General features: G+C 39.5%; 1 protein-coding gene across 7 annotated transcripts in view; it reads left to right on the top strand.

Annotated features, from left to right (window-relative positions):
* Positions 1 to 15,031, top strand: part of LOC140725527 (inactive N-acetylated-alpha-linked acidic dipeptidase-like protein 2) — a 965,400-nt gene that overhangs the window by 683,987 nt on the left and 266,382 nt on the right. The gene's annotated exons all lie outside the window — the stretch shown is intronic.

Here is a 15,031-nt window from a genome sequence, read left to right on the forward strand (position 1 = left end):
AGTTTCCCATTTTTAAAATATACTATAGTTTTTTTCCTTTTCTTTGAAAGTGGACTATTTAATATCCCTCCACGTCATATTTGGAGACATGGTATGGGCGGCAAAGTAGCGTTGTGGTTAGCACAACACTTTACAGTACCAGTGACTCAGGTTCATTTCTCATTGCTGTCTGTAAAGAGCTTGTATGTTCTCCCCTTAACTGCATGGGTTTCCTTCGGGCCCTTCGGTTTCCTCCCACAGGCCAAAGGTGTACCACTTGGTAGGTTAATTGGTCATTGTAAATTGTCCTGTGATTAGACTACGATTAAATCGGGTGTTGCTGGGCAGTGTGGTTTGAGGGGCCAGAAGGGCCTATTTTGTGTTATATCTCAATAAATAAATAATATTTCACCTCTCATGTTCTTTCCCATTTTGCTGAACCTGTTCTTGTGCTTTTAGAATTCTAAGCATCAGAATTAGCATCAGAATCAGCTAAATTATCACCGGCATGTGTCATGAAATTTGTTAACTTAGCAGCTGCAGTTCAATGCAATACATAATATAGAAGAAGAAAAAAAATCATTCGATCAGTTACAGTATATGTATACTGAATAGATTAAAATTGTGCAAAATCAAATACTACATATTTAAAAAGTAAGGTAGTGTTCACGGGTTCGATGTCCATTAAGGAATTGGATGGCAAAGGGGAAGAAGCTGTTCCTGAATCACTGAGTGTGTGCCTTCAGGCTTCTGTATCTCCTACCTGATGGTAACAGTGAGAAAAGGGCATGCCCTGGGTGCTGGAGGTCCTCAATAATAGATGCTGCCTTTCTGAGACACTGCTCCTTTGAAGATGTCTTGTGTACTCCCATCTTCCCACCCTCCTTTTACATCCACCTACTTCCCTAAAACTAACACAATATTAATTTTTTTGAGAGCCTCATGGAGAATTTTATCTGCAGAATTTTTATTTTTAATTGCACATTGAGTTATTTCTTTAATTACTAGATGTTGCTCACTTATCATTACATAGCTTAAGTAATTTTATGAAACTAACAGGTTAACTTGCTTGTCTTTACTTTATTCAGAGTTCAGACTTTTGTTTCAGAATTCTAAGATATTATAATTACTTTTCCCTGGAACTTCTTTATTACAAGGCAATGAACTAATATTGACTCATTTTACCATTCCAGTTCTAAATGAAACTGTTCATTATTCTTTTTATTGAAAAAAAATCTAGAACAAACTTCAATGTATTCCATTTTTGTCATCGAAACTGTCATGTTTGCTTATTCTCATGCGAGTTATAATATTATTACATGCATCCTTCATCCCTGATTTATTCTTCTCCTCAAGCCATTGAATCACAGAGCACCACAGCACAGAAACAGGCCCTTCAGCTCTCTAGTCCATGCTGACCTCGTTTTCTGCACAGTCCCATCGACTTGCACCAGGACGATGGTCCTCCTGACTTCTCCCATTCAAACTTCTCTGAAGTGTCCAATGGGTGGTGACTTTTCTTTTAATCCCAGACCCCTCAGTCTCCTTTTTACCATGCCTTAGTGTACTGCTAGAGGTCTAGTGTTGTTCTTCTAGTCTTACTTTTCTCTAACAATCCAATATCTTGCAATTTGTTATGTTTCATTACAAAGACGTTCTTTCTGTTCAGCTATATAAATGAAGGTAGTGAATAAAGGCTTAGAATTTTTTGAGGAAAAATTATCTTACAATTGCTGCTTACAGATCTTCGACTTTCCTTTTCCTCTTTTTATCTGGTTGAAAGAGAAAGACATTTAGAATGATTCATGCAATTTCATCAAATAGATTTTAGAATAGAATATTCTCAATTTTAATGTACCTTCCTCTTTCAAGATCATGTTCATATCATGAAAAACACCAGGGTGTTGATTGAACTGAACCTGCATAAAGCACTTGCCAGAATATGAAATTGCTGCAGAATAAAAAATTCATGCAGTAGATGAGAAATCTATTTCAAAAGACAACATTGTAAATTCAGTGCAAATGAAATTTTGCCTGTAAAATGTTGTTTTTACATTAGTTATAACACACCTTACTTTACATATCCATTGGAACAATATGGCACTGAAATAAATTCTAATTAAGTTACTGACAAACAGCAAAATTGGGCCCTTCTGTTACTTTCATATTTCATTCCCATCTATTATATGGTCCACCAAATGGGCTGAGTAAACCTTTTGCAAACAACCACTGATAAACGCATGCTTCATGTGTGAGCTACTGATTTATTAGGTCAAAAATCTTTTTAGCAGCTTGTCATGACAGATTTTCTAATTCAATGCACTATTTTGTTCAGATATTTGTATTTCTTTATTAATGTCATTTTAAACTCATGTAATCAATATTGTTTTTAAACACTTACTTGCATATTGGATCATTTTTAAGCTAACTTTCTTGATAGTTATGCCTGCTAATCAGCAAAATGGAATTTTTAAAAATTTGTTTGCTATTGGCTTCAAAAAGTTTATTAGTTATCTGTAAGAAGGTTTATGAGGTGCATGAATGAATTTCACATGAAGATGCTATGGTTAAAATGTTAATATCTTAGTTTATACATAAGCTATACCTTGAAAATAAGCGTGTCTGCTTTATTTCCAGAAATACATTTTAAGATAGTAACAAAATATTATTATTAGAAGACTTCTCAGTTCCTTATTTGAGTGCTATTGTGATTTTTTTCTTCTCTCAATGACAAAATCAAAATCTAATCACTTCAGATTTACTTGTACATGGGAAAGTATGATGAAAATTTTATAGAAACCTAGACAATTTGCAGTACTGGTGATGCTCATTTGACCTATTGTCATCCATTACAAAAATCTACACAGTCAACTTCTGCGTTCCAGTGTAGTTCCATAACCCTGTAGTTCACAGCTTGTCATTCATGCACTCGGCTAAGTACTTTCAAATGTGATTAGTGTTTTTGTCATTACCTTTAGTGCACTGTGTTCCAGTTTTGCACTATTCTATGAGTGATAGAAGTATTTTGTCATCTTCACTTTAATCCTTCTACTATCTTCCCTAATCAAACTTTGTCCCACTGTTTTAGGCACCTCTTTTAAGGGAATTAGACATTTTCCCTTTACTTAGGCCCGTCATAATTTTATACACCTCAGTTAAATCTTCTTTCAGGCTCCTCTGAACTAAAGGATACAGCGAGAGCATATTGTAATCTTTCCTCATCGATAAAATACTCCAGTCTTGGCAGCATCTTGAAATTTATTAAACACTCATTGCAATTGCATTTTCCTGTCACGCAGTGGCCTAATTAAAACCGTATTTGTATAATCTCTTGCATTTGCCACATTCTGTGAAGGGAAGCATCCTATGTGCCCTTTTAACCAGATTTGATTTTATCTTTACTATTCCACTATTCCTTGACTTATTGCACATCTCTAGAAACTGCTTCAGGTTATCCAGTTTTCCCTTGTAAATCTTCTCCCTCTCCAGTGCTTTTGCAGGTTTCCTGTAACATGGTAACTGGAACTGTACACAGAACCCTAACTATCAGTAGTGCTGTGGACAGTCCTACCCTGTCTCTCTGTTCGTATATTCTGTACCTCAGCTAATAAAAGAAAGCTGAGATTTTTTAAGAGCATTATGAACTTGTAAGTGTTTGTGGATGTGAAATTCAATGTCCCTTTGTCCCATCACGTAACTCAATGATTTCATTTTTATAGTAATGTATATTTCCTTTGTATCATACTTGTCTGGATTAAATTCCTTACCACTTCTCTGTCTAGCTGGCCAATCTATTTTTATCTCTTTGCATTCTAAATCATTCTTCATATCAACTGCATGAGTAATTTTTGTTTCGTGTGTAAACATATTTATTTTTCCCCTTCATCTAAGTCCAAATCATAACAACGTGTTATAAAGAGCAAGGGACCTATTAATGAGTACTGTGGAATGTTACTGGAGCAGTCTCCCAGTCATAGAAACACCCATCAATCATTACCCTCTGGTTTCTGCCTTGGAACCAACTTTGGATCCAATTTACCACTTACTATTGGCCCCCTGTCTTTAGCATGTCATGATTCTGGCACCAGATTTAGTCATGAGTCCAGTGATGTTGCAGAAATAAAGATACGATGTTGTCGAGTCTTTCATCACAAGCATGCAAATGTAGTGGTATTTTGAGGTCAAATTGCAACCTGTTTGTGCCTGACATATGCAGGAGACTCAGAGGCCTCAAGCCTTTGAGCCACTTTATCATAAGAATGGTTCAGCCTGTCTTCTTCTCCCTTCTTCCTTCTAGTCTTCTGTTCTTTATTATTCAGTTCAATAATAAATTACTTCAATCCCGTCACTATTCCAGTCACAAAAAAAAACAGAAGCTCAGGAGATGGTCCTTCTAGTTTGGGTTCTAAACATGCAAACTCATTATTTTCCTTATCAGCTGCATGCAGGTTGTTAGTTTACTCACAAACTGCCCATGAGGGTCCTCTCTCAGATTCTTATCAGGCGCAACTTTAGCCAGACTTATGCTTATTCCAGGCTGGCTGGGCATTGTGCCTTTGGCAAGTAATGAACTGTGTGAGAGGCCCTTATTCTATAAAGCTCCATTCCAGTTTTTAAATTCCAAAGAGCTTTCCGATTTTTATAATAACCAAGCAGAAAACCCTTACGTTGTGGTTGTGTATAACTGGCTTCATACTAAGATATATGTGTGTAAATGTTTGAATTAAGTGTTTAAGTTAGCACAAAGAATAGGAGAAAAGAGTCATGATTTGATCAAATAGTCATTAGTTGGAACCTGTTTCATGTCACCTAATGTGCATACAATGGCATGTGCAACATTTGGAAATCTGCAATCCATAAAAATAGTTGTCTGTTCATTCTGCCTGCTTTGTTAGGGTAAGGGAAAATTTTATGTCATCATTTCTCTTGGAATAGCTGTTTGTGACCTTCCTTAGGCAATAATGTCTGACACACTGACATTTTGCAGATACCTCTAGTTCCAATTTGGGCCAGGTTGAGTGATAGAATTTAAGAGATGCTGAGATCTTAATGGCTATCAGCAAAGCAGTTCTTGCTGGCTGTGTGGTTAGAACTGTAACAGGAGCATGTGGGGACATTCCAGTGAGGATACTGATTAGCTTTTTTTTTCTAATTTCTCTGATTGATATAGCCTCCAGCTGAAATACAACTTTCTTCTTCCTCTTCTGGCAGGTTGTCCTTCCCCTCAAATTCCCCTGACAATCTTGTCAGGATTCAAGCATTAAATTTAATTTGGCCACATAAGAAAAGCATTGCAAAAATGAAAATGATGCACATGAGGACTGTTTCTTCCAAGTCATCCGGAACAGCAATCTGGAGACCATTCATTTATTTCAGTAAACTAGCATAAGCATTACATCTACATAAGTAGTCAGCTTGAGAACCATAATTCAAGGGCTATTCTGCTTTCAAACCAACTCAAGAGAATATTGAGTGTATTATAAAATTTTGTAAAACAGGAATCTGCTCTTTTGGTTGCTGGAACTTGGTGAAGAAATGTGTTGTCCAATATAGTTGCACGTTTCTTTAAGAAGTATTTTATTTGCCTCTCATTATCCACTCTTTCTGGGACTTGAACCTTTCACCACTCAGCATCCTAACAACCCACTGCACAAGATATTCTGTGTTTCCATTTGTTCTTTTGAAAATAAGGTGTTAATCTCGTACTGCTTCATTCCTCACCATCTGTTGTTTAAATACAGTATGGCATAAATCTCATTCACAAAGTTTCTATTGATGCCTTGAACCATGCCATTGCCAGAAAATTTAATTGAAGTTTCACCTTGCTGAAGCCCAATCTTCCATGTTAAATACATCCTATTTTAATTTTGGGGAAAAATCATCTTAAACTGCACTAAATTGGTTTATTGTTTATATCTCTATCTTAGATGCTGTTTGAAAGAAATCGCCTTATTAGTTTAATACTCCTAATCATAAGATATCTAAAACACCTGAAGCATCAACAGTGAAAGTGTGATGAGCTTATTTTATAATTGGCTTTCATTAAAATAAAGTTTAAGTGTAACTACTGCAAACTAATTTGGAATATAATATACACATTTGAATAATGGGTAAAAAATTAATTGCATAATTATATAGTTGATGTTTAATTCAGACATTGTTAATATTAGTTATATTTTTTACCGATGGATTGTTTTAGATGAAATGCTAAAAATGGCAACTTCAAGATGATTTGATCTGCTGTATAAAAGGGAAATCTGAAAGGCTAAAAATTGATAAGAGTTATGAAGATAATAGATCTGCAGGGGCCTTGTTTTATTCTGAGTGTAGTACATTGCTGAAGCTAATAAAATGTTCACACTGTCAGGATGAAACTACTTAGCATTCAGGATCATTTGGTGTGTTTTAAATGGGCTTTGCGATTTAGTGTGTTAAGCAGCATGCTAATGAGTTTTTTTTAGAATGAAGGTCAAAGTACTGGCAGTAAAACAATAACGTTCAGTATTTTGTAGAAATTGAGTTGGATTATGTAATGATGATATGCTTGATTGTTATTGTCTTGAGTATTATTAATCACTAAGTTAGAAATGTGTCCTCAATCACTTGTGTTAAAGGTACAATATAAGCAGCTGAAGTCCATGGAGTGGAATTTCAGGAATAATTAAAAAGGGCAGCTGCAATGATGGGGGATGAACTTGTATTACTCAGCTTCTCTGTTTTGTGATTACTTCATCTGTTGTCTCCACAATCTTACATTATTTGCATCAAGACATATCACCACTACCCTTTCTCACCCTGATAGATTTTGATAAACATGATATACATGTTAAACAGACATTTAATGTATTAGGGGAGAAGAAAATGTGCATTTAAATAGCACCCTTTATATCCTAAAGACATCACTAAGTGAATGATATCCAATAGATTACTTTTCGGAAGCAGTCACAGTTGATATACCGAAAACCAGTTGATGGGTGTTTCTGTCACATTACTCTGCTTTACTGGATGAGTGTAGGTTGATAGCTTTGATCTACAAGTACTGTTATTGCTTGCTGTAGATTACAGCCAGGTCATCAAGCAGAGCAAATCATAAAATGACTTATTTCCTTGCAAAAAGGGAGAGAAGATATGGCTCAATGCCTGCAAGAATTTGAGGACTTCAGCCATACACAGTATGTGGGGGCACTTTTGCAAAATCCTGTAAATTTAGAGTTGTTCACTTTGTTCACAGCTTAAAATGCAGTTTCTTCATTTCCTTGGCATCAAGAAAGATTTTGTTTCAGATAAGCAAAATTTCAGACAGCTATGTTGAAGGATATCTAAAACCATTGTTCCAAGTTATTGAATTGAAGTGACTTTATTACTTACATCCTTCACGTACACGAGGAGTAAAAATCTTTATGTTATGCCTCCGTCTAAAAGTGCAATGTGCAGTTTATAGTAATTGGTAATAAATAGTATGTACAACAGGATAGTCAAGATAGCATAGAAATACAGTTCCTATCAGTGTGAATTAATCAGTCTGATGGCCTGGTTGAAGCTGTCCTGGAGCCTGTTGGTCCTGGCTTTTAATACTGCAGTACCATTTCCTGGATGGTAGCAGTGGAATAGTTTGTGGTTGGGGTGACTCGGGCCCCCAATGATCCTTCGGGCCCTTTTTACACACCTGTCTCTGTAAATGCCCTGAATAGTGGGAAGATCCGCTGGGGTGTCCGCATGACTCTCTGCAGAGTCTATGGTTGAGGGAAGTACAGTTCCCATACCAGGCAGTGATGCAGCCAGTCAGGATGCTCTCAATTGTGCCCCTATAGAAAGTTCTGAGAATGATGACTTATTCTCTGCAGGCTGCCTTGTTATTATTTGAGATTAGACCAATCAATGTAGTGTTAACAAATTTAATTAGCAGTTTGGAGCTATGGGTGGTGACACAGTCATGACTATACAGAGATTAAAGAAGGGTGCTTAGGACACAGTCCTAAGAGACACCTGTGTTGAGGGTCATACGGTCTGCCTATGATCTGACTGGAACTCCAGGATCCAGTTGCACAAGGCAGGGTGCAAGCTGAGGTCTCTGAGCTTCTTGTCAAGCCTGGAGGGAATTATGGTGTTGAATGCTGAACTGTAGTCCAAGAACAGCATTCTCACATTAGTATTCTCCTTCTCCTGATGTGTAAGGACGGTGTGTAGAGCTGTGGCTATTGCGTCGTCTGTCGATTGGTTGTGTCGGTAGGTGAATTGTAGGGGGTCTGGTGTGGGTGGCAGTATGCTGCAGATGTAGTCCTTGACCAGCCTCTCAAAGCATTTGCTTATTATTGAGGTGAGTGTGACAGGAGGCCAGTTGTTCGGGCATGTTACCTTGGTCTTTTTAGGGACAGGGACAATGGTAGATGTTTTGAAGCAGAAGGCCACTCTACACTAGGAAAGGGAGAGATTAAAAAAAGTCTGTAAACATGCATGCCAGTTGTGCTGTGCACATCCTGAGTACCCACCCTGGGATGCTGTCCAGTCCCGCAGCCTTACGACTGTCCGCTCATTGGGAACTTCAGCCTCAGAGATGACCAAGGTGCAGGTCACTTCGGCGGCTCTCCTCAGGGGCTCAGTGTTGGCGACATCGAACCGAGTCTAAAAAAGATTTAGCTCATCTGGGAGAGAGGTAGTGATGTTGGCATCACCGCTGTGCTTAGCCTTGAGGTCTATGATGGTGTGCAGACTTTGTCATAAGCTGCTTGTGTTATTGGTGGAGAGTTGTGTCTGAATCTTGTCCCTGTGTTGTTGTTTCACTGCCTTGATGACCTTGCACAGATCATAGCTGCATTTCTTGAGCTCCTGCTGATGACCGGCAATGTCAGCTGTGTGTCGTGCAATAAGTGCTGTTCGCACGGAACTGTTGATCCAGGGTTTCTGGTTTGGATGGACCTTGACCAATTTTTGGGGGGGCAACATCCTTGAAGCACTTCCGGAAGAAGCTTGTGACTCCTTCCGTGAATTCGGAGACATCCTCGTCAAATATCAGCACTAAACCAACTGTATTGTCATGACAGTGGGAAGCATTTGCATGAGAAGTGGCATCACCAGAATAGATGGAAAAAAAGCCAGAGGCTCTGAAAGAATAGAATGACATCTTTACAGGAAGCAAGGTCGACAGATGTGTAGCCGAGATAGCTCTGGGAGTCCTTGGCCCTTTAATAGACTTTGGTCACTAACCCATCTCTTTAGATAGATATGGTTAAAATAAATGGATAAGTTAGTTGGAGCAGGTGCAAGTGAGAGCAGGATGGAAATTGTCAGCAAAGGTTTGAAGTTCTATTCACGAGCAAGAAGTTGTGTTAGTACATACTAGATAACAGAAATTATGGAAGAGGGCAGATTAAGGCTTTAAGAGGGACTATACTCCACAAAGAGATGTGTGCAACTTGGACTCATGCAGGCTCCCATAGTTTTTTTTTTGGATTTGGAGCCATGGTAGGCTCTGGAACGCACATCATCAAATTAAGCATAATCAGGAAAACCCCTACAGATTACCACAGATTGCCATCCATTATCTGATAAATCATTACTTCAGCATATTCAAAGAAGCACTGGAAGCAGCAAGGACCAAGAAAGAAATCTGGGTGGGGGACTTTAATGTCCATAACTAAGTTGCTCAGTGCAGTTGAAAGATTATAAGTGGCACAGTGGGACAGCTAGCAGAACCAGCGCCTCATGATGCCAATAACAATCAGTCCTGATTTGGGGTGCTGTCATTATGCTAGTACCCTGTGACAATGTTCTCTTGTTTCCTCCCATATCCCAAAGATGTGTTGGGTTTAATTGGCCTCTGCAAATTGTCCTTAATTTGCAGGTTAATGAAAGATTCTACAATGAGTTGATAACAATGTACGGAGAGTGTCTGTGTTAAAAAACAGTTACCGTAGTTAGTGGTGCAGACCCAGTGGGCCAGATGGTTGTATCAGTGTGCCTGCACTGTATCTTTCTATGTCTCTACGTGACTGAGTGTTCAACAATGTAGTCGTCAGACTAGGATTTTGTCAGGCATTGTCGGAAAGAGTAAAGCCTGGTAGATCATGACATTTTTAATATATCTCTTACAGATGAATTTCTCAATGACAGGAGTGGTTAGTGTTCACAGTAGCTTTTGTGGAAACAAAGTTTGTTCTCACTGAAGAAAACTTCAGTTGTGTTTTAGGTTCTTTCTATCTTAATAGGATGATAGATGACATTTCTAGCAGGGATTTAAACTAGGTATCTATGAAGTGGTGTGGACCGACGCAACACATTGCATTTCACCACAGGTAGGCACACTGCCGTGATTTCATGTCCAGTGGATCAATTCAAAGTTCTGCAGTCACTCATTGCAAAATGTGCACCATAGGTAATTAAGCTTCTGCAAGGAGAAGGCTTCAAGGACATCAGACCTTGGTCAGACCCCACTTGGAGTACTGTGTTCTTTTCTGCTCACCTCACTACAGGAAGGATGTGGATATGATAGAGAGAATGCAGAGAAGATTTACAAGGACATTGTCTAGATTGGAGAGCATGCCTAATGAGAATAGGTTGAGTGTACTTGACCTTTTCTCCTTGGAGCAACGGAGGATGAGATGTGACCTGATAGAGGTGTACAAGGTGATGAGGGGCATTGATAGTGAAGACAGCCAGAGGCTGTTTCCCAGGGCTGAAATGGCTAACACGAGGGGATATAGTTTTAAGGTGCTTGGAAATGGGGATTGTCAGTGGTAACTCACACAGAGAGTGGTGGGTGTGTGGAATGCACTGCCGGTGACGGTGGCGGAAGTGGATACAATTGGGTCTTTTAAGAGCCTCTGAGAGAGGGAAATGGAGCTTAGAAAATTACAGGGTTCTGTGCTAGGGAAATTCAGGATAGTTTCTAGAGTAGGTTACATGGTCGGCACAACATTGTGGGCCGAAGGGCCTGTAATGTGCTGTAAATTTCTATTTTCTATCTTCTATTTTCTATCCCCATCCTCAGTGATGGCAGAATTCGGTATATGAATGCCAAAGATATGATTAAAGCTTTTGTGCTATTTTCAGCCAGAGGCTTCACAATTAGGCAACTACGGCATTACCAAAAGCCCAACATTCTCTCAATTTGCCCAACTCGGTCATGTCCACAAAGCGTTGGACAAATCCAATATGGTCATCCATCAGTCTGTAGTCAATTGTCAGGAAAGTGTAGGAAGATGTTGGTGGTGGTACTATCAAGTGACATTTGCTCACAAGCAGTTTATTCACATCTGCAGCCAGCCTCATATTAACCTTGACCAAAATTTGTATCAAAAAGCTGAATACTGATGTGAATATGACAGCTCTTAAGATCAGGCAAACCTGAACATGTCTGGTATCAACTTTCCTAGTAAAATTGAATTCTTTGGGAATCAAGTGGAAAACTTCCACAAACCTGAGATATTCTGATTCAGATTTACTCATCGTATGTATGTAGAAACAGTGAAGTGTGTCATTTGTGTTAACAACTAACACACCCAACGATGTGCTGGAGGCAGCCCACAAGTGTTGCCACGTACTCTGTCACCACCATAGTGCGGCCTTAATGTTCTGAAGATCAACACAAGCAAACATTAACAAGACAACAGCAGCAAAATTAACCCCTTTCCTACCCCCTCACACAGACAGGCCTCTAACCATAGGACAGGCTGCCTCCAGCTTCCAGTCCTTGGGCCCTGGATTCTTAAACTCACAGACATCAGTCCTCCTACTTTGGATTTCACTTCAGGATTTGCCAATCACAGGTTTGACTTTCGGGCCTAGACTCCTGTGTTGCATGTAACCCATGCCCTTGTGACTCCTTTGGGCCACTACCTTTCCTTTCTCCTTTCAGAGGTGCTTTGTACTTGGACTATGGCTTTTTCTCCTGAACTTCACCAGCATCTGGGTATTGACCCCAGGACTCGCTGATCGGGGTTTGACCTTTCAGCTTTGTCTTCTGGACTCGCACAGACCCTGGACCCTGATGACTTGAATGGTCACCGCCCCTTGACTGAGACTCACCAATCTAGAGATTACTGGTCTCCTCAGTGCCTGCCACCCAACCTCAGGAATTGATGACATTTGTCCATGGACTCAAAATCCTGCGCAGACTCTTCACTTGCTACCCCTGACCTCTAAATCCTCATCCCTGATCCTTACCTCTTCGAGCATTCTCCAGAACCATCCATATAAACCTAAAAACAACACCTAGTCTGAGCCACAATATTGATGGACATCACAGGTCAGTGCCATCTTGACTATACATAGCTAACACAAGGAGCATAGTTGTGGCTGTTGGAGTTCGCCAGTGTCCCAACTCTACAGGCGTTTCACCACCTGTCACATTTCTACACTGTAAGTTCAGAAGTGGGAAGGTTGACTGATGATTGCTCAATGTTGCCCTATTTCTTAAACTATGATGCAGTCTGGGCCTACTGATAACAAATAATAGACAATGTTCCATCTTGGGCTGGTAAATGGCATTCAGACCACACAATTGGTCAGTAGGCAATGAACATCTCTAACAGTAGAAAGTCTACTCACCTCTTCTTGATATCCAACAGAACTACCCTTGTTAAATTCCCACTATATATTTGGGATTTTACTTAACTAGAAATTTATCAGGACCAACTGCATAAATATTGCTACCATGTAAGCTAACAGCTATTCCAGTTTTTCTTGGTTCATTTAATTGTTAAACATACATTTATCTTTGCTTAGTATATACTGAGTGAGTGAGTGAGTAATGAGAGTGGTCATGGGTAAATAATTAATCACCTTCCAGATGAAGACAATCTTCCTAATTTCAATCTTCAATAATTAATCCTTAATTTTGAAACCAAGACCTATAGTTTTAGATGCCATGGCCAGGAGAACATTAATTCTGCATCTTAATCATGAAGCCCATAAGAATCTAATGTTTCAACGGGGTCTTGTTCTTCTAATGATGAGAAACTAGTCTGTTTAATCTCTCCTGATATGGCTACCCCTGCAATTAATCCAGTGAATATTCACAAAACACCCTCTAGTGTAAATATATATGCTTCCTTAAGTAGGGAGACCAGATCCGTAGACAATATTCCACATGCAGCCACATCAGGACTCCGAATAATTGGATTCTGTTATTAAACTACATTGACCATCATCAATCATCAGTTGTGTTTAGGAACACTACCTGACCCTGGAGTTTGATTACCTTATCCATCACAGAGTGATGACGTAGTTGCAAATTTTCATATCCTGGCACACCACCTTGGAGACTGTGCTATTTAGATATTGCTGTCATTGAAGAAACAGAACAACAATTTGAAACCAGAAAGAAACCTTGGATTCATATACTGTTTTAATGTAATAAAACAAAGACAAAATTAATTCCCCCTCAAGACTACTGAATGTGCTGTAGGATAGAAACTATACACTCTAACGTGTCTCCAAACAAATCACTTCTACTGAAGTTAATTGGGGATGAATTTTGAGGCAAATAAGCTCAAAGTATCCACTCATTTTTGAGTAAGTGTGGTACTTACAACCTTGGTAAAATCACGTACAGAAGCCCCTGAAACCAATATGAGTTGCAACAGATGCACCATACATTCATACAAGACTTTGAAAAGTCACATGTAGGAGTAGAAATCTGTCGTATCCACTGTTCAGCTGGTTCTTAAGGATTGTAGATACTGAGATGAGGCTGCTAATAAAAAAAAGTTTCAATAAAAGGCAGGTCTCCGTTCCTGTCTGTTTGCAACAATTTATATATAATATTTGTCAGTTATAATAACACAATGAATTTGTTGACCTTGAAAGAAATTTTTGCCACATCATTGAAGGTAAGGGGAAAGTGCTGATTTTCATTTGCCTCCTGAGAGAATAGAAGTGCTAGAGAGCTTTCTTGTCTGAGGCATCAACATGTCTGGACCAGGGTCGGATCTTGAAACACTCAACGCACTCGACTTCAGCATCGTTCAAGTAAACAGGAGCATGAGCATCAGCCCCACTTCTTAAAGCCAATAACCAGCTGTTTTATTGCACTGACTTAATGGAAAGGTCATTGCCATGACACCATGTCACAAGGTTCACTATCACCTACCTGTACTCCAGCTTATTTTTCGCGATACGGTCCATTATGGTGGTATCATCTCCAAAGTCGTAGATGGAGTTAGAGCAGAGTATGGCTACACATTTGTGAGTATGTGAGGAGTAGAGTAGGGGACTGTGGACTCAGCCTTGAGTGGCCCCAGTGTTGAGGATAATTGTGGCACGGGTGTTGTTGCCTATCCTTACTGATTTCACTTTGTTGTCAAGAGGTCAAGGAGCCAGTCACAAAGGGAGGTGTTGAGTCCCAGGTCTCAGCACCCTTTGTAAAGGGTGTCTGCAGTAGATCTGCTTTGGTGATGGACAGGTTGCAGTGGGTCAAGTTCGCCTAGGAGGCCAAAATTAAATCTTGCCGTGAATTGCCTCTCAAAACACTTCATGATCGTGAAGGTTACAGCAACTGGGAGGTAGTCATTGGGGAATATTAACATTTTTTTCCTTGGGTAGCAGGATAGTAGTTGTTTTCTTAATACAGATTAAAGCAGGGAGAGTTTGAAACAATCTACAGATATCCCTGCCAGCTTATCTAAGAGCACAGTTGGTGACAGCTGCTCTCCACAGGTTCACTCCCCAGCAAACTGGTCATAAGTCTGCAATGGTGTCTGTGGGTTCAGATGCAGTGGAGGCTGCCAGGGTGGATAGTGATGATCCAATTACCTTCTGTTCATTGTGAGCATAAAATGCATTATCCTCATTGGAAAGGGATGCACTGTTGTCAGCAGTGTGGCCTGAATTCACTTAGTATCCTGTTATAGCATGTAAGCCCTGCCAGTATTGACAGCTGGTCTGGAACTTGATTTTGGACTAGGATTGTCTTTTGACATCCATAATAGCTTCATGGAGGTCATATCTCAATTTCTTTTTAAAATCAGATTTGCCTGATTTGCACCCTGAAATCTCTTGGTTCATCCAATGTGGGAATAGGTGGATTGTCTTCAATATGCTTGCTGATAAAGTC

The sequence above is a fragment of the Hemitrygon akajei genome, chromosome 3, assembly GCF_048418815.1.
Source record: "Hemitrygon akajei chromosome 3, sHemAka1.3, whole genome shotgun sequence".
In the NCBI taxonomy this organism is placed as follows: Eukaryota; Metazoa; Chordata; class Chondrichthyes; order Myliobatiformes; family Dasyatidae; genus Hemitrygon; species Hemitrygon akajei.